Source organism: Cupressus sempervirens, chromosome 8 (assembly GCF_028749045.1).
Source record: "Cupressus sempervirens isolate cs-2001-9-10 chromosome 8, ASM2874904v1, whole genome shotgun sequence".
NCBI lineage: Eukaryota > Viridiplantae > Streptophyta > Pinopsida > Cupressales > Cupressaceae > Cupressus > Cupressus sempervirens.
Window position 1 is genome coordinate 656,093,654 of NC_143125.1, and position 15,612 is coordinate 656,109,265.

The window sequence follows — 15,612 nt, forward strand, 5'->3', positions numbered from 1 at the left end:
ATGCTCAATCCAACCGCTGTTTGGAAGAGCTGGCACTCATACACAGAAGAAGGAAAATCAGTAGAATTGTTCCCATCTTCTACCAAGTTAAGCCTGAAGATGTACGATATTTGAAGGGAGACTATTTTGACGCATTTGAGCGATACAAAAGAGAAGGCAAATACAACTCAAAAAAGATTTGGAAGTGGAAGAAAGTAAATTTCAGAGTTTCACATTATATGGGGATATAATGTGCCCGATGTACTAGAAACAGTAATGAAAAGAGGAAAGGTTCATATAGCCATATTCTCAATGAACTATGCAGAATCAAAGTGGTGCTTGCGAGAGCTGGCATTAATGAAATCTGAAACTTGTGCTTAGATTATTCCCATTTTCTCTTGTGTACAAACTAAACATTTTCGATATACGAAAGGAGTTTTTGGGGATGCCTTTCAACGACTTAAAGAGAAGGGTAGATTCACCTCAAAGCAACTTCAGAAGTCGAAGGAAACACTCTTTGGTGCTTCATGGCATCTCAGTCCAATCCTTCATAGCAAGGATTGAGCATCAGTCCCTAATTATTCATTTCTTATCAATTACATAGTTAAACTCTTATAAGATAATGCTTAGTTGTTTGATTTTTTTCTTGTATTTCATATTAAGTTTAATCAAAACTCTTAAAGTCTAATGTTTATTTTCTCGCATCTTTTTGTTATATATGTTGAGAGATGAGGATATGCTGCTCAAGAATATTCCATCTGTATGTACAGGATTTGTAAAACTAAATGAAAGGCTGCAGAATACTCAACATAAAGGGAGCTCTATTTTCAAACTACTTTCATCATTATTCAATTTTTAAATGTATGTACTTTAAATTGTATTCAGTATATTATATTATTATACAATAGGTTAATCTCTAGACAAAATTTATTAAAGAAAAAATAAAGCCAAACTTTTCCTTTCCAGATTCACAAATTTATAGTAATTTTTGCTCAAATTTTTTGTTGTTTTCAGCTACAAACTATGCAGATCATGAAGATCAAATGCTGAATTTTTTGAAAAATCCATGATGTTTTCAATTTTTCAAAAACTTGGTCAACTATACAGTTTGTAAGGAGGATAGTCGCGGCCTATTATTATTTTCCTCAATACAAATGCATGTTCTCTTGATGAACAATCAAGAACTTCATTCTTATGGAAATGTTTCTAGAATGATTATTCAAATTTAGATTTACTCTATTATATCAATTCAAATGCTAAATGTAAATGATGGTTTTTGAGTGCATAATGATATCAAATGAGAAAATGAATTGCATTAAATGTATTTATATTTGTCATCCTCTAAAGAAAACAATTGGCATGAGTGGACATTATTTTGAACATTTAATTTTCAATATTTGTGGATCAATTCTATAAATCTAACATCGGTCCCTTAATGACAACACCGAAAATGGATTGATTTAAATTATAATCATGCATATAATCATTTGATAAATGTATAATTAATGCTACTTTATTGAGATATGAGTGCATAAAGAAAATGTTGGGGGTTAATTAAATATGAAATATGTGTGACATTTGGGTAGATATTCCATTTGTCAATATATCTATTTATCAAGGGATTCTCCTTAGAACAAACACAGAAATAAATTGAAAATATAATTGGTATACGAAATTTATAATTTTTCTATCTTACCTTTGAGATGCATGTGAATCCTAGAATGATTATATGTCTAAAAATTTGTAGCATTGACACAAAATGTATGCATAACACAAGAATTTGGATATGAAGGGATATAATTATTGCGTACATATAAATTTAACGTAACCTACAATGTGTCATCATGTAAATATACAACATATGTCATACATATTCTCCAAGTTGAACTTAGAAAATAAAGAGAAAGTTAGCTTGTATGATAGGAACAAAACAAAAGTAGATTCCATATAATTGAGGATGGAGGGTGTTGAGAAGAAAAAAATGTTCATAAGGTCGAGTGAATTTGGAGAAAATGGATGGATCAATCGCCATAACATACAATCATGGATCATAATAAGGATATTCTAATTTAACTTAATAGTATCAAATTTTCACAAGCTATTAGTAAATATCAATAAATTTTTGCATTCAATTGTATGTGTTTATTGGATTCTAACAGAACACCCAATCGAATCTAGAAATATATTGATATTTACTAATTTAATCTGTTATGAATTACATAAAAGAGAGTGCATAATGTGTTGGACCCTGATAATTAAAAGAGTGATAGTATCTAAAACGAACTTATTTTAATTAAGTAAAAAAAATTTATTGTGAGGTTTAAGTTTTCCAGAAGTTGAAGCACCAAAAAATTTTAATTATACTAAAAAAATTATAGTACATGTGCATGTAAATTTTGACAAACAAGTTGAAGTATATAATATAGCCTACTTAGAATGTACACAACACTCAAGTTCAATATTGATGGTTATTAAACATTAATAAAAATAAGTAGTATCCGCATCAACACCATCCTTTATGCTAGAATATGATAGTTATAATGAAGGATTATGAATGATGTAATATATGAGCACTTTCACTAATATAAAGTCATCTCTCTTCCTTCTCTTTCTCCCCACACATCTATTAACATGATAAGAAATTAACCATAATTATATTTATTCGAAAATAAAATTTAACTAACATTGTCTAGATCATTCAATAAGAAGAGCTCTTGGCGAGATGGAGTTCGTGCCTTTGAGCTTGTCAATGATAAAATATTATATTTTTTGAAAATATATATTTTCCAATTAGATTGTCAATTGTTATTAATCTATTATTTATTTAGTTATTAATTAATTTTTATTTAAATAAAGTTGATATTTCTTGTGAAATTAAAAAATTTATAAATTTATAAAATAATTTTTTAACAAAATATTAGAATGAAAATGATTTTTTAAAATGAAATAGTAGATGTTTAAAAAATATACTAAAAAATTCCCATTTGTGTGCTCTTGTGAGAAAATTTGACTTGTGAATTTGGAATGGCTAAATAAGCAAGTCATATATCTATTTAACTATTGGTCCCTAAAATTGAATTTCCTTAAGCTCCCATGAATGAATAATAATTTACACCCATTTAACAAACATAAACACAAAATAGAAACGATGTACAAAATAGTTAAAATAAAATTCATAAAGGAAGACTTAGAATTTACTTATATTTTATGTATATTTCAGATAATTCTCTTAGTTTGAAAATTAAAAATTAAATTTATCACATACTAATTGAATGAGAATATAAAATTTGAACATTTATAACAAGGTCAATGCATGCTTTCAATTTATTTAAAATAAATTTGAGCTTTTATGTCTTAATTAAAACTACACAGATGTATTCATTAGATTATATATCATCAATTAATTCAAAATATTTATAATTAACATCGTATGCATTTCCTTATTTGAAGGGTGAGGGGCTAAAATTGTCATCCAATGGTTGGAAATAATGTAGGAGTAATGACTACCATTGAAGTCATCTCACCCGTTCATTAATTCTTACCTTCTTTCTTTATCATTTTGGAATGTGTATTTTCACCACTTTATAGGTGATCATGCTTCAAGCTCATACTTACTCTTTGCTATTGACGATATGACCCGCACAAAGCGAAGCATGGCGAAGTGCTTCCGTCCACTCCTCCAGCGTCTCTGGGTTATATCTACCCTTGTCTTGGTGCCGCCCAAATGCCTTACCATAGCTTCCCTTTCCAATATATCTTAATTCATACGAAAAGACATGGTAATAAATGGGAACAAACTTACTGCCTTCTCTTCCGCTAATCAACGAAAGCTCTCGCAAACACCACTTGGACGTTGCATAGTCCTCTGAAAATATAGCTACGTTAAGCCAGGTACTCTTTATTACTTGTTCCAGTACACTACGAAAGTGACCCCCTCACTTAAGCTCTTCTGAATCCAGAAAAACCTTCAGTCCCATTCGTGTGAGCATTTTATACATAGCTGTGGCGAGTGTACGTTTGACATCAGGACCCCGATGGTTAATAAATACATCATACTTAACCTTTCTCACAAGCATTATCGATCCACCTGAAGTAGATGTAGTTGCTGCAAATTCTTCTCCCTGTTGTTGGGTGCTTGAACTAGTCTTAGCTGGTCCTACAAATTCTTGACACATTTTTCCCTCTTTCGCTACCCACTCTGTAATTGTCTTCAGCAGCATGTCTTCGTCCCTGGACACATTCGACAACGAAGAAACCAAAGTAAACGTCACAAGTTATATGGATAACTGAAGTCTATGAGCCTCAAGATAAGAGAATGAATCGATAAGTAAACGCTGAGTGCATCTGGTGGAGAGATGCGTACTCAGTACTTACTCCGTGCTCTCAACGACCGGACCTACATAATGTGAAACGCTGTAAAGCGCTTTCCTCCACTCCTCCAGTTTCTCAGAGTCGCGTTCAAGCTTGTTTGGGTCAAACGCGTAGCCTCCTTTTACATAGCGTACATCATCAGTCTTACCACGGCAGAAAATAGGAACAATTTTAGCGCCTAATTTACCCCTGTTGTGCATGGATGACAGCTCTTCTAAGCACCGGTCGGATTGTGCATAGCCCTCTGAAAATATTGGAATGTAAAGCCAGGCACTCTTAAAAGCTGTTTCTACTTCTTCATCCCCCAAATCGAGCTCTTCCGAATTCAGAAAAACCTTCAGTCCCAACGCGTCAAGCTCTTTATAAATTGCTACGCCCAGAGGATGTTTAAAATGATTGATAAATACATCATAATGCGGGAAATCTTTCACAGGCATCGTGGATGCACAAGAAGCAGATGTGGATGATGGAAATTCTTCAACGTGTTGGCAATTTAACAGAACACCACTGTGCGGGTTAGAAGAAGATGCCATGAAATTAGATTTAAGCGAACATGACAAAGGTTGAAAAAAGGGGCGTTCAAAGAGAAAAGGAGCGGGGATAAGTAATGAGAAATAAATGTTGGACTAGACGCGTAGACTGCGTGTACTCGCTGAGGTAACCCCGCAGAAGAAACGAAGAAACGAAGAAGCATGACAGAGTCTGACTAAAAGAGTTAGAGTGACTAGTTGAGGACAGCTGAAGTTTTATTTGACTTTTCATACTCCTTTGGCCTTCTTTCAACTTTGATATTGTGGATCCACCAGAATTAAATGTAGATGGGGCAATTTCTTCGAGCTCTTGGCCACTGCTAGTGTTGGAAGTAGATGCCATGAAATCAGATTTGATGAAACAAGACAACAGAAGCAGAATTGAAGGACAAAACTAGAAGGACCCAGCTCGATCGTTCAGGATGGGCTGGATGCGCCCCCCTCCATGCAATGCCATGGCATCATCCGCGGGCCCAAGTTGCACTTTGTCCAAGCGAGTGGCCGTCACACGGTAAAGGCATGAAGAGATGTGGGCAAGTGGGATGCTTTTTCAAATAAAGGTTCAGAATTTTTTTCTCTTTTTAGTCTCAAAATAGTGAATAATATTTTGTATATATGTATGTGATTAGTTATAAATTTTAAATGTCTACCTTTAATATTTTTATTTTATTATTATATTGAACTGATAATGTTTATTATGTATATTTTTATTATTGTGTATTGATTAAGTTTAATATATATCATTAAAATATTCAATACATATGTAGATTTATTTGTTTAATACATATTATTTACATAATAAATCTATATTTTAATTTTCATGTTAATTAAATTTAATTCTCATTAATGTTAGTAAATTTAAATGAATAAGTATTAGTTTAATATAATTCAACATAACTATGATACACAATATTAATTAGATAATAAGTTTTCAGATTAATCTACTTAAAAATAATAGTTCGCACTTAGTAAAAATTTTAAAAAATTATCATAACTTAAGTAAAAATATAGTTAATTGTCAATGGTGAAAAATATAATTTAAAAAAAAAAAAACTAAATGGACCTAAAATAATTTTTTTAGTGTTAATCATAAAATTTATCATTTATTTTCCTTTAACAAAGATTTTTTAAATGAAGTAATACAATAGAGTTAGTAATATAATGAAACAATTATAGAGTGATATTAACTCGATTAATTAATTAATTTTAAAATTCTAATTCAATAGAGTCATTATTAAAATCTAAGAAATAAAATAAATATTTAATATTTCAAAAGAAAATATTATTTTGTTACAAATTTAATAAGGAAAATAATATTTAACATAAAAATTGAAGGAAATATCATTTGACAAAATTTAATATTTAACATTCAATTCTAAACAACACTTTAAGTTATAAATAATAATACATATATAAAAAACAATAAGATAATAAGATTTTGAATTAATTTAGTTAGAAATGAAAGTCTACATACATCTAATTAGATAAATATTTTATTATGATATATTTTTTAAATTTTTATTAATATAAGCATTTTATTTTTTACTAAATTAATTTATATATTAATATTTTAATCTTTTATACTTTTAATAATTTTAAAAATATTAATTAGTAAAAAATGTCACTTTTAAATATAATATTATTAAAATCTATTTAATTTAAAATCTACTTGCAGGTGCAAGCTACCATTTTGATTGAGCAGGAGAAATTGAGAAGGTTCCTGCATGATGGGTACCAATGGCATAGAACTTTGGATGACTTGCAAGTTTTCGTGCATGATTATAATAGGCTGACCAAGGAGATCAAAGAGAAAGGGCATGCCAAAAAAGAGGAATTATTCATGCCAATTCAGATTCAAGAGCACAAAAGAATTGTTTGACTGGAGGGCCCCTTAGGTTGGACAACGTGGGTGGATACGCCCTATGATGTTCTTAGCTAGACTATTCCTCTTCTCTTCTGTTGTTTTTCTGACTTGATGTACAGCGGTCTCTGATTCTCTGTGGTGAGGCTTGGCCTCCTTGTTTTCTCTCATGGTGACCTTTTTGGTTCTCCTCCTTTTTGTAACTCTTATATCTAATAGAAAAAATATTAATAACTCTAACTATTTTTATTATGATATACTAAACAAAATCTTATTTATAGTAACTAAAAATATAATATATTTGTGTAGAGTTAAAATGTAAATGTAACTTTTAAATATAGTATTATTAAACACTATTTAATTGAAAATATTAACAACTCTAACTAAAAGTAAATCTAGCTATTAATAAATCGAACTATTAATAAATTTAACTTAACCAAAATTGAATCAAACATAAAAACAAGCACTATGAATAAATAAATAAATGTTTGTGCTTCCAATGCAAATGCACTTGGACGACGGGGCTGACAGTTGCCATGCCATGCCATGGATGAGTGACGTCATCTATCCAGCCCCACGGTTATGGATAGAGCGGCATCATCTATTACTCTATTATCGCTTCATTATATTACTTCATTTATATCACTTCATTTAAAAAATCTTTGTTAAAGGAAAATAAATGATAAATTTTATGATTAACACTAAAAAAATTATTTTAGGTCCATTTAGTTTTTTTTAAATTAGATTTCTCACCATTGACACTTAGTTATATTTTTATTTAAGTTATGATATTTTTTTTCGAATTTTACCAAGTGCGAACTTTTATTTTTAACTAGATTCATTTGAAAACTTATTATCTAATTAATATTGTATATTATACTTATGTCAAATTATATTAAACTAATACGTATTCACTTAAATTTACTAGCATTAATGAAAATTAAATCTAATTAACATGAAAATTAAAATATAGATTTATTATGTAAATGATAATATGTATTAAACAAATAAATCTACTTATATATTGAATATCTTAATGATATATATTAAACTTAAACAATATAAAATAATAATAAATATACATAATAAACATTATTAGTTCAATAAAATAATAAAATAATAAATATTAAAACTAAACATTTAAAATTTATAACTAATCACATGCACATATACAAAATATTCACTATTTTGAACATTTATTTCAAAAATCATCCCACACATCTCTTCATGCCTTTACTGTCTAATAGCCACTCGCTTAGAGAAAGTGCAACAGGGGCCCGCAGATGCAATTGCATGGCATGGCATGGGGGGGACACATCCAACCCATCCTGAACAATGGGGCTAGGTAGACGACACTGTTCCATAATTCCTAAGCAACCTTGAAGTGGGCACCTTAAGTAGGAGAAGAGAGGAGACCCCCTACTACTAGTTTTGTCATAGATACTTTCTAATTATTATTTTTAAAAATTGAAGAAAATGATGACGTGTAGATAATGCATGTTCATTTACTAATAGTTGATCATTTTTTAGCTTTCTTGGTTGCTGATTGTTTTATTTTTTAATTGAGTTGGACATGTTAATAATTGTTGAGTTCTAAGCCTAGATTATTTATTATTTATTTACTATTATTTATTATTCAATTACTATTATCTACAAAGTTAGCCCGAAAGGTTATACGAATCTAAGCTTTGACCTTGGCATCAAATGATACATCTTCCTAAACTTGAGTCGGTGTTGACAAAAACAACAATATTGCCAAAGGGGCCAAAGGGATGATGATCGAGAGGAGGAGAGATGCTAAGATAAAGAAGAGGGACATGGAGAGGATAGGAGAGGGAGGGGAATTTAGAGAAAGAGGAATGGAAGATATAAATATATAAAGAAGGCACATTGAGATAGGGAGTGATGTAAAGATAAAGATAGAAAGTGATATTTAAGGAGGTCGAGATGAAGAGATAAGGGATGGATAGTGATGGAGAGTTAATGAGATAGAGGAAGATGTAGGAGAAAGAAATATGAAAATGTACAAATTTAAATATAGTGCATGTATATATACAAAAGTAAGGTCAAAATTTTGTTTAATTGAGCTCTCGTATCTACACATGTACCCATTGCACACTAAGGTACATTGCTTAAAGTTTCATGTACAAAATATGACAGTTGAATATATGAAACAATACAACCACTCAAAAAAATGAATTATATATATAAAGAGTTCTAGATGGTCTGCAACTCTACAGTTGGAAGTCTTCCAATTAAAAACCCTTTCTAGACAATAATATATATATATATATCTATATCTATATATATATATATATATATGAGGAAAGTGGATTTGGCACAGAGTTCTAGATTATCAGCAATTCTAGATTATCGGCTGGAAGTCTATGAATTTAGAAGTGCTTACCAGGTGATACTTCAGCGGGTCTTCCGCGCTATTACTTATGCAAAGACCGGTCAGCAATGAATGGTTTCAGCCACTCTTTGTCTTGGATCACTATCATTTCTTCGCTTCACGGAAAGTGATACAAAAAGAGACAATTTCAAAAAGATTGATTGAAAGTTCCTGTGTGCTAACTTCCTTTCTCCTTTGTCTGCAATGAGCCACTTTTATTATTCTTATTTAATTACATCGTATCCTTTCACACTTCTCTGTTAGTTCTGCCTGGCTTCCTTCACATTTCTCTATTGTGCTACCTGCACCTCTAAGCTTTTTGTATGTTTTGGATTTCTCTTCGCCTGATGAATAAAAAGAACCGCTTTATTCTTTTAGATTTACATCTTTTTCCCTTTTTTTGTTTTGTACCGTCGAATCCAATTTCATGGCATCATCTTCCAACACTAGCAACAGTTTTCCGCATGTTGCAGAATCTGCACCATCCGATGTATTTATTAGTAACGCCAAACATATGCTAGCTGGACTCATGATCTCTGAAAAGATTAAATATGCAGCCATGCAACTGAAGTTTTTTCTGAATTCAGAAGAGCGTCAATTGGTGGATCAACAAGTAAAAACAACAATCGATTGTGCTTCCTTGCATGTTGTGATATTTTCAAAGGAGCATGCTCAATCCAACCGCTGTTTGGAAGAGCTGGCACTCATACACAGAAGAAGGAAAATCAGTAGAATTGTTCCCATCTTCTACCAAGTTAAGCCTGAAGATGTACGATATTTGAAGGGAGACTATTTTGACGCATTTGAGCGATACAAAAGAGAAGGCAAATACAACTCAAAAAAGATTTGGAAGTGGAAGAAAGTAAATTTCAGAGTTTCACATTATATGGGGATATAATGTGCCCGATGTACTAGAAACAGTAATGAAAAGAGGAAAGGTTCATATAGCCATATTCTCAATGAACTATGCAGAATCAAAGTGGTGCTTGCGAGAGCTGGCATTAATGAAATCTGAAACTTGTGCTCAGATTATTCCCATTTTCTCTTGTGTACAAACTAAACATTTTCGATATACGAAAGGAGTTTTTGGGGATGCCTTTCAACGACTTAAAGAGAAGGGTAGATTCACCTCAAAGCAACTTCAGAAGTCGAAGGAAACACTCTTTGGTGCTTCATGGCATCTCAGTCCAATCCTTCATAGCAAGGATTGAGCATCAGTCCCTAATTATTCATTTCTTATCAATTACATAGTTAAACTCTTATAAGATAATGCTTAGTTGTTTGATTTTTTTCTTGTATTTCGTATTAAGTTTAATCAAAACTCTTAAAGTCTAATGTTTATTTTCTCGCATCTTTTTGTTATATATGTTGAGAGATGAGGATATGCTGCTCAAGAATATTCCATCTGTATGTACAGGATTTGTAAAACTAAATGAAAGGCTGCAGAATACTCAACATAAAGGGAGCTCTATTTTCAAACTACTTTCATCATTATTCAATTTTTAAATGTATGTACTTTAAATTGTATTCAGTATATTATATTATTATACGATAGGTTAATCTCTAGACAAAATTTATTAAAGAAAAAATAAAGCCAAACTTTTCCTTTCCAGATTCACAAATTTATAGTAATTTTTGCTCAAATTTTTTGTTGTTTTCAGCTACAAACTATGCAGATCATGAAGATCAAATGCTGAATTTTTTGAAAAATCCATGATGTTTTCAATTTTTCAAAAACTTGGTCAACTATACAGTTTGTAAGGAGGATAGTCGCGGCCTATTATTATTTTCCTCAATACAAATGCATGTTCTCTTGATGAACAATCAAGAACTTCATTCTTATGGAAATGTTTCTAGAATGATTATTCAAATTTAGATTTACTCTATTATATCAATTCAAATGCTAAATGTAAATGATGGTTTTTGAGTGCATAATGATATCAAATGAGAAAATGAATTGCATTAAATGTATTTATATTTGTCATCCTCTAAAGAAAACAATTGGCATGAGTGGACATTATTTTGAACATTTAATTTTCAATATTTGTGGATCAATTCTATAAATCTAACATCGGTCCCTTAATGACAACACCGAAAATGGATTGATTTAAATTATAATCATGCATATAATCATTTGATAAATGTATAATTAATGCTACTTTATTGAGATATGAGTGCATAAAGAAAATGTTGGGGGTTAATTAAATATGAAATATGTGTGACATTTGGGTAGATATTCCATTTGTCAATATATCTATTTATCAAGGGATTCTCCTTAGAACAAACACAGAAATAAATTGAAAATATAATTGGTATACGAAAATTATAATTTTTCTATCTTACCTTTGAGATGCATGTGAATCCTAGAATGATTATATGTCTAAAAATTTGTAGCATTGACACAAAATGTATGCATAACACAAGAATTTGGATATGAAGGGATATAATTATTGCGTACATATAAATTTAACGTAACCTACAATGTGTCATCATGTAAATATACAACATATGTCATACATATTCTCCAAGTTGAACTTAGAAAATAAAGAGAAAGTTAGCTTGTATGATAGGAACAAAACAAAAGTAGATTCCATATAATTGAGGATGGAGGGTGTTGAGAAGAAAAAAATGTTCATAAGGTCGAGTGAATTTGGAGAAAATGGATGGATCAATCGCCATAACATACAATCATGGATCATAATAAGGATATTCTAATTTAACTTAATAGTATCAAATTTTCACAAGCTATTAGTAAATATCAATAAATTTTTGCATTCAATTGTATGTGTTTATTGGATTCTAACAGAACACCCAATCGAATCTAGAAATATATTGATATTTACTAATTTAATCTGTTATGAATTACATAAAAGAGAGTGCATAATGTGTTGGACCCTGATAATTAAAAGAGTGATAGTATCTAAAACGAACTTATTTTAATTAAGTAAAAAAAATTTATTGTGAGGTTTAAGTTTTCCAGAAGTTGAAGCACCAAAAAATTTTAATTATACTAAAAAAATTATAGTACATGTGCATGTAAATTTTGACAAACAAGTTGAAGTATATAATATAGCCTACTTAGAATGTACACAACACTCAAGTTCAATATTGATGGTTATTAAACATTAATAAAAATAAGTAGTATCCGCATCAACACCATCCTTTATGCTAGAATATGATAGTTATAATGAAGGATTATGAATGATGTAATATATGAGCACTTTCACTAATATAAAGTCATCTCTCTTCCTTCTCTTTCTCCCCACACATCTATTAACATGATAAGAAATTAACCATAATTATATTTATTCGAAAATAAAATTTAACTAACATTGTCTAGATCATTCAATAAGAAGAGCTCTTGGCGAGATGGAGTTCGTGCCTTTGAGCTTGTCAATGATAAAATATTATATTTTTTGAAAATATATATTTTCCAATTAGATTGTCAATTGTTATTAATCTATTATTTATTTAGTTATTAATTAATTTTTATTTAAATAAAGTTGATATTTCTTGTGAAATTAAAAAATTTATAAATTTATAAAATAATTTTTTAACAAAATATTAGAATGAAAATGATTTTTTAAAATGAAATAGTAGATGTTTAAAAAATATACTAAAAAATTCCCATTTGTGTGCTCTTGTGAGAAAATTTGACTTGTGAATTTGGAATGGCTAAATAAGCAAGTCATATATCTATTTAACTATTGGTCCCTAAAATTGAATTTCCTTAAGCTCCCATGAATGAATAATAATTTACACCCATTTAACAAACATAAACACAAAATAGAAACGATGTACAAAATAGTTAAAATAAAATTCATAAAGGAAGACTTAGAATTTACTTATATTTTATGTATATTTCAGATAATTCTCTTAGTTTGAAAATTAAAAATTAAATTTATCACATACTAATTGAATGAGAATATAAAATTTGAACATTTATAACAAGGTCAATGCATGCTTTCAATTTATTTAAAATAAATTTGAGCTTTTATGTCTTAATTAAAACTACACAGATGTATTCATTAGATTATATATCATCAATTAATTCAAAATATTTATAATTAACATCGTATGCATTTCCTTATTTGAAGGGTGAGGGGCTAAAATTGTCATCCAATGGTTGGAAATAATGTAGGAGTAATGACTACCATTGAAGTCATCTCACCCGTTCATTAATTCTTACCTTCTTTCTTTATCATTTTGGAATGTGTATTTTCACCACTTTATAGGTGATCATGCTTCAAGCTCATACTTACTCTTTGCTATTGACGATATGACCCGCACAAAGCGAAGCATGGCGAAGTGCTTCCGTCCACTCCTCCAGCGTCTCTGGGTTATATCTACCCTTGTCTTGGTGCCGCCCAAATGCCTTACCATAGCTTCCCTTTCCAATATATCTTAATTCATACGAAAAGACATGGTAATAAATGGGAACAAACTTACTGCCTTCTCTTCCGCTAATCAACGAAAGCTCTCGCAAACACCACTTGGACGTTGCATAGTCCTCTGAAAATATAGCTACGTTAAGCCAGGTACTCTTTATTACTTGTTCCAGTACACTACGAAAGTGACCCCCTCACTTAAGCTCTTCTGAATCCAGAAAAACCTTCAGTCCCATTCGTGTGAGCATTTTATACATAGCTGTGGCGAGTGTACGTTTGACATCAGGACCCCGATGGTTAATAAATACATCATACTTAACCTTTCTCACAAGCATTATCGATCCACCTGAAGTAGATGTAGTTGCTGCAAATTCTTCTCCCTGTTGTTGGGTGCTTGAACTAGTCTTAGCTGGTCCTACAAATTCTTGACACATTTTTCCCTCTTTCGCTACCCACTCTGTAATTGTCTTCAGCAGCATGTCTTCGTCCCTGGACACATTCGACAACGAAGAAACCAAAGTAAACGTCACAAGTTATATGGATAACTGAAGTCTATGAGCCTCAAGATAAGAGAATGAATCGATAAGTAAACGCTGAGTGCATCTGGTGGAGAGATGCGTACTCAGTACTTACTCCGTGCTCTCAACGACCGGACCTACATAATGTGAAACGCTGTAAAGCGCTTTCCTCCACTCCTCCAGTTTCTCAGAGTCGCGTTCAAGCTTGTTTGGGTCAAACGCGTAGCCTCCTTTTACATAGCGTACATCATCAGTCTTACCACGGCAGAAAATAGGAACAATTTTAGCGCCTAATTTACCCCTGTTGTGCATGGATGACAGCTCTTCTAAGCACCGGTCGGATTGTGCATAGCCCTCTGAAAATATTGGAATGTAAAGCCAGGCACTCTTAAAAGCTGTTTCTACTTCTTCATCCCCCAAATCGAGCTCTTCCGAATTCAGAAAAACCTTCAGTCCCAACGCGTCAAGCTCTTTATAAATTGCTACGCCCAGAGGATGTTTAAAATGATTGATAAATACATCATAATGCGGGAAATCTTTCACAGGCATCGTGGATGCACAAGAAGCAGATGTGGATGATGGAAATTCTTCAACGTGTTGGCAATTTAACAGAACACCACTGTGCGGGTTAGAAGAAGATGCCATGAAATTAGATTTAAGCGAACATGACAAAGGTTGAAAAAAGGGGCGTTCAAAGAGAAAAGGAGCGGGGATAAGTAATGAGAAATAAATGTTGGACTAGACGCGTAGACTGCGTGTACTCGCTGAGGTAACCCCGCAGAAGAAACGAAGAAACGAAGAAGCATGACAGAGTCTGACTAAAAGAGTTAGAGTGACTAGTTGAGGACAGCTGAAGTTTTATTTGACTTTTCATACTCCTTTGGCCTTCTTTCAACTTTGATATTGTGGATCCACCAGAATTAAATGTAGATGGGGCAATTTCTTCGAGCTCTTGGCCACTGCTAGTGTTGGAAGTAGATGCCATGAAATCAGATTTGATGAAACAAGACAACAGAAGCAGAATTGAAGGACAAAACTAGAAGGACCCAGCTCGATCGTTCAGGATGGGCTGGATGCGCCCCCCTCCATGCAATGCCATGGCATCATCCGCGGGCCCAAGTTGCACTTTGTCCAAGCGAGTGGCCGTCACACGGTAAAGGCATGAAGAGATGTGGGCAAGTGGGATGCTTTTTCAAATAAAGGTTCAGAATTTTTTTCTCTTTTTAGTCTCAAAATAGTGAATAATATTTTGTATATATGTATGTGATTAGTTATAAATTTTAAATGTCTACCTTTAATATTTTTATTTTATTATTATATTGAACTGATAATGTTTATTATGTATATTTTTATTATTGTGTATTGATTAAGTTTAATATATATCATTAAAATATTCAATACATATGTAGATTTATTTGTTTAATACATATTATTTACATAATAAATCTATATTTTAATTTTCATGTTAATTAAATTTAATTCTCATTAATGTTAGTAAATTTAAATGAATAAGTATTAGTTTAATATAATTCAACATAACTATGATACACAATATTAATTAGATAATAAG